Raw genomic sequence first — 6,000 nt, forward strand, 5'->3', positions numbered from 1 at the left:
TTCAGTACCACTTTCCTTCTCACTTTATACATATAGGTCTAAACTGTATTGAAAGATGTAACAAAAAACGACAAGCTCGCTATAATAATAACACAAGTGTTATATTTGCAAGAGCGTACGTTATTTCTGTCAAAGGTAGAGCTAACTGTGCATAGAAAAGACATGGTTGAGTTGTTATCAGATGGAGAAAGCCCTGCGAGTCTTCTTACCTGTGTGTGTGAGAGTCCCCCTCCCTCCTTTGTGTCAAATGTCTCAGTCCCCACGGCACGTGGCTCAGGTTGTCAGCATTGAGCACTCGTTAATGGAATCCCTTCATCTTATCAGGTGAAAATAAAATAAAATCCCTCTGTGTCGCGTCTATCTGTGCTGCTCGCCACCATCTCAAGATAAATGTCAGTTGTACTTCCTTGAGGAACTAAATTGCTATGACACACCCCTTAGTGTTTCTATCTCTCTCCTTCTCTCTCTTGTATTTCCTTATAAAATTCAAATTCAAACTTTTCTTCCTCTTCAAACTACAGTATCTCTCTCTTACTTTCATCCCTCTTCATACTTTATCAGTCTCCCTGTTTCTTTTTGTTTCTCTCTCTCATCCACTCTGTTCCCCTCTCTCTCTCTATCTGCTGACTGTGGGCCTCTGCTTGTCCTGACAAGTGAAAACACCAGAAAGAATTTAGCAATAATCCAGTAACACAGTCATTTGAAAGGGGAGCGGCTTAACCCTTTTTTGTGATCATCATTGCAGGAATGCAGCTTCTCTCAGCAATGGACTCCATGTCACCTCTGCTCTCCAGCAATGTATAAATTCATATAGTTCATCTGTTCATCCTAAACCTTTAACATTTTCACTGCTTTACTTTAGCGGTATAATTTTGACCCTGGTGACATAGTAGAGTATGAAGGGATTATACCGTATGGAGTGTATACTGTATATAATGTATTATAACTACATTGGCATGAATGAACAGTATTTCAAAATACTGAGCTCACATTGGTTTGAAATGGAGGGAAGTCAGTAAAGACTGATGGCTATATAAGACCTATTTACCAGCTTTGTTTGCATTGGTTGCCATAGATTTTATCTCTCCTTGTGTTGTCTTAGTTTCAATTGATGTTGGATTTGTGAAAAGCAAATACATAGACATAGGTAGACTGAGGTAAAATAATACAGTGCATAGTGAAGGTCTACACATCCTTGTACATTCTTCACATTTTGCTGCCTTAAAATATATTCAAAAAAGGCATTACATTTGAAGTGAAAGAAAGTGATAGAAAATTATAGGATTTTTTCCAAATTAATAAAAATTAGCAAAAATACCAAATATGTTTTGATTGTGTATGTCTTCACACCCCAGAGTTAATACTTGGTGGAAACACCTTTGGCAGCCATTACAGCTGTGAATCATAAGAGTCTACCAACCTTGCACAACTCTTAGTGTAAGTTATATCCATTGTTTTTGTCACAATTGCTCAAGCTCAGTAAATTTGTTTTGGAATCATTGATGGACAGCAATATTCAAATCTTGTCTCTGACCTTCAAGCGAATTTAAGTCAGAACTGACATTGGGCCATTCAGAAACACTCAACATTTTGTAATTAACATTTGTGTAATTGTTCCTCTGAAAATTAAAATTCTATCCCAGGGTTAGGTTTCTATAAGAGTGAGGCAGGTTTTTCCCAAACATTTTATTTGACCCCCTTTTTCTCTCCAAATATCGATCGTCTCATCACTGCAACTCCCGAACGGGCTTGGGAGGCGAAGGTAGAGTCATTCGTCCTCCGAAACATGACCCGCCAAACTGCACTTCTTAACAAGTGCAATACACCAAATGAAAGATAAACTTCTTGTTAATCTACCTATCGTGTCCGATTTAAAAAAGGCTTTACAGCAAAAGCACAACATATGATTATGTTAGGTCAGAGCCAAGTCTCAAAAACACACAGAGCCATTTTTACAGCCAAAGAGAGGAGTCACAAAAAGCAGAAATATAGATAAAATTAATCACTAACCTTTGATGATCTTCATCCGATGACACTCATAGGACATCATGTTACACAATACATGTATGTTTTGTTCGATAAAGTGCATATTTATGTCAAAAAATCTGTTTACATTGGCGCGTTATGTTCAGTAATGTTTTGCTTCCAAAACATCCTGTGATTTTGCAGAGAGCCACAACAGTTTACAGAAATACTCATAATAAATCTTGATAAAAGATACAACTGTTATTCACAGAATTAAAGATATACTTCACCTTTACACCCATGTGTCAGAGAAAACACAGTTCAGCTGACGACTGGTCCGCCACAAGGAGTCGCTAGAGTGGGATGAGCCAATTGAAGCCCCCCCAAAAGTTTTATTTTGCCCCCCCCGGCCGCTAGCAACTGTATATTCCAGATATCCCAGTCTCAGATCTTGAGTTATAAAGGGGGTGCATTTGATAAATCTCAACAATTCCTACTAAGGGAAATGATTACAATCATGAATGCTCTGATTCATAACAGGCTGGGCCATTTCCTAATTCAAAAGCTCTGTTTATCTGTAGGTTTATGTGAACGACATCCAGCTGGACCAGCCTGCTAAGGCTCAACCCAGAGAAAAAAAGCTCCATCCAATGGGGCCAAGGCCCTTGAGCTAATTATTGTTTTCAGGTGTCAGGGTGAGCGGTCAGACCAAGGCCCAGTTGAACTGAAGGGAGAGTCTAAACAGATAAAAGCCCACAGTGTGCAGTGGGGATTCAAAGACACCTGCACCTTTTGTGTTTTTCTCTTTCCTCCAGCAAGAAATTAACTGACTAGAGATAGTCAACTGTAAAAGTGGGCCTGTCACCATGGCAACCGACAGGAAATAGGGCTTAAGCGGTTTCCTGGCGGCTTCCTCTTAATCATGTAATGACATCTCTCTCAGAAATGTCTATAAGGAGAGTTCAGATGCGTGTGTGGTAGGTAGGCCTGTAGCACTCACTAACTGCTAAGTATTCATACCCCTTGACTTGTTCCACATGTTGTTACAGCTTGAATTTAAAATGTTTTTAGAAATTTGACAAAGTGAATTTTTTTGGGACATTTTAGCACATTTACTGAAAATGAAATACACAAATATCTAATTTACATACACTACCATTCAAAGGTTGGGGTAACATTGCAAAAATCAGAAACTTTCTGTCCAAAAATGATGCAGAAAAATTAATCCATGCTTTGTCACTTCTAGGTTAGACTACTGCAATGCTCTACTTTCCGGCTACCCGGATAAAGCACTAAATAAACTTCAGTTAGTGCTAAATACGGCTGCTAGAATCCTGACTAGAACCAAAATATTTGATCATATTACTCCAGTGCTAGCCTCCCTACATTGGCTTCCTGTCAAAGCAAGGGCTAATTTCAAGGTTTTACTGCTAACCTACAAAGCATTACATGGGCTTGCTCCTACCTATCTCTTTGATTTGGTCCTGCCGTACATACCTACACGTACGCTACGGTCACAAGACGCAGGCCTCCTAATTGTCCCTAGAATTTCTAAGCAAACAGTTGGAGGCAGGGCTTTCTCCTATAGAGCTCAATTTTTATGGAACGGTCTGCCTACCCATGTCAGAGACGCAAACTCGGTCTCAACCTTTAAGTCTTTACTGAAGACTCATCTCTTCAGTGGGTCATATGATTGAGTGTAGTCTGGCCCAGGAGTGGGAAGATGAACGGAAAGGCTCTGGAGCAACGAACCACCCTTGCTGTCTCTGCCTGGCCGGTTCCCCTCTTTCCACTGGGATTCTCTGCCTCTAACCCTATTACAGGGGCTGAGTCACTGGCTTACTGGGGCTCTCTCATGCCGTCCCTGGAGGGGGTGCGTCACCTGAGTGGGTTGATTCACTGATGTGGTCATCCTGTCTGGGTTGGCACCCCCCCCTTGGGTTGTGCCATGGCGGAGATCTTTGCGGGCTATACTCAGCTTTGTCTCAGGATGGTAAGTTGGTGGTTAAAGATATCCCTCTAGTGGTGTGGGGGCTGTGCTTTGGCAAAGTGGGTGGGGTTATATCCTTCCTGTTTGGCCCTGTCCGGGGGTGTCCTCGGGTGGGGCCACAGTGTCTCCTGACCCCTCCTGTCTCAGCCTCCAGTATTTATGCTGCAGTAGTTTATGTGTCGGGGGGCTGGGGTCAGTTTGTTATATCTGGAGTACTTCTCCTGTCCAATTCGGTGTCCTGTGTGAATCTAAGTGTGCGTTCTCTAATTCTCTCCTTCTCTCTCTCGGAGGACCTGAGCCCTAGGACCATGCCCCAGGACTACCTGACATGATGACTCCTTGCTGTCCCCAGTCCACCTGGCCGTGCTGCTGCTCCAGTTTCAACTGTTCTGCCTTATTATTATTCGACCATGCTGGTCATTTATGAACATTTGAACATCTTGGCCATGTTCTGTTATAATCTCCACCCGGCACAGCCAGAAGAGGACTGGCCACCCCACATAGCCTGGTTCCTCTCTAGGTTTCTTCCTAGGTTTTGGCCTTTCTAGGGAGTTTTTCCTAACCACCGTGCTTCTACACCTGCATTGCTTGCTGTTTGGGGTTTTAGGCTGGGTTTCTGTACAGCACTTTGAGATATCAGCTGATGTACGAAGGGCTATATACATACATTTGATATGATTTGATTTAGACTTCCTTGTTTTTGAGAGAAAAGCACATTTCTTTGTCCATTAAAATAACAAAATTGATCAGAAATACAGTGTAGACATTGTTAATGTTGTAAATGACTATTGTAGCTGGAAATGGCAGATTTTTAATGGAATATATACATAGGCGTACAGAGGACCATTATCAGCAACCATCACTCCTGTATTCCAATGGCAAGTTGTGTTAGCTAATCCAAGTTTATAATTTTAAAAGGGTAATTGATCTTTAGAAAACCCTTTTGCAATTATGTTAGCACAGCTGAAAACTGTTGTTCTGTTTAAAGAAGCAATAAAACTGGTCTTCTTTATGCTAGTTGAGTATCTGGAGCATCAGCATTTACAGGCTCAAAATGGCCAGAAACAAATAACCTTATTCTGAAACTCGTCAGTCTATTCTTGTTCTGAAGAATGAAGGCTATTCCATGTGAGAAATTGCCAAGAAACTGAAGATTTCGTACTACCTTCACAGAACAGAAACGGGCTCTAACCAGAATAGAAAGAGAGAGACTTGTGACCTGGCATATATCTGGGGAAGTATAAAACAGTTTCTAGAGTGTTGAAAGTTTCCAAGAGCACAATGGTCTCCATCATTGGAAGGGAGGTGACCAAGAACCCAATAACTACTCTGACAGAACTACAGTCTCTGCAGCACTTCACCAATCTGGGCTTTATGGGACGGCCAGACGGAAGCCACTCCTGAGAAAAAGGCACATGACAACATGCCTGGAGTTTGCAAAAAGACACATGACAACATGCCTGGAGTTTGCAAAAAGACACATGACAACATGCCTGGAGTTTGCAAAAAGACACATGACAACATGCCTGGAGTTTGTAAAAAGACACATGACAACATGCCTGGTTGGGTTGCAAAAAGACACATAAAAAGACACATGACAACATGCCTGGAGTTTGCAAAAGACACATGACAACATGCCTGGAGTTTGTAAAAAGACACATGACAACATGCCTGGAGTTTGTAAAAAGACACATGACAACATGCCTGGAGTTTGCAAAAAGACACATGACAACATGCCTGGAGTTTGCAAAAAGACACATGACAACATGCCTGGAGTTTGCAAAAAGACACATGACAACATGCCTGGAGTTTGCAAAAAGACACATGACAACATGCCTGGAGTTTGCAAAAAGACACATGACAACATGCCTGGAGTTTGCAAAAAGACACATGACAACATGCCTGGAGTTTGCAAAAAGACACATGACAACATGCCTGGAGTTTGCAAAAAGACACATGACAACATGCCTGGAGTTTGCAAAAAGACACATGAAAGACAGAGCATAAGGCAAAATATTATTTGGTCTGATGAGACACAAATTAAA

The 6,000-nt window shown here is 41.5% G+C and overlaps 1 protein-coding gene across 3 annotated transcripts in view; it reads right to left on the bottom strand.

The window, feature by feature from the left end:
* Positions 1-665, bottom strand: part of LOC135520261 (tumor necrosis factor alpha-induced protein 8-like protein 2) — a 31,307-nt gene extending 30,642 nt beyond the window's left edge. For 2 of the 3 annotated variants that reach the window (XM_064945673.1, XM_064945672.1), the window contains exon 1: positions 210-664. The gene's annotated coding sequence lies outside the window, so the exon portion shown is untranslated. Of the gene's footprint in view, positions 1-209 lie in introns of all 3 variants that reach the window. The other variant, XM_064945674.1, reaches the window with a different exon arrangement.
* Between the last annotated feature and the right edge of the window lie 5,335 nt (positions 666-6,000).

The sequence above is a fragment of the Oncorhynchus masou genome, chromosome 29 (genome assembly GCF_036934945.1).
Source record: "Oncorhynchus masou masou isolate Uvic2021 chromosome 29, UVic_Omas_1.1, whole genome shotgun sequence".
Taxonomy (NCBI): domain Eukaryota; kingdom Metazoa; phylum Chordata; class Actinopteri; order Salmoniformes; family Salmonidae; genus Oncorhynchus; species Oncorhynchus masou.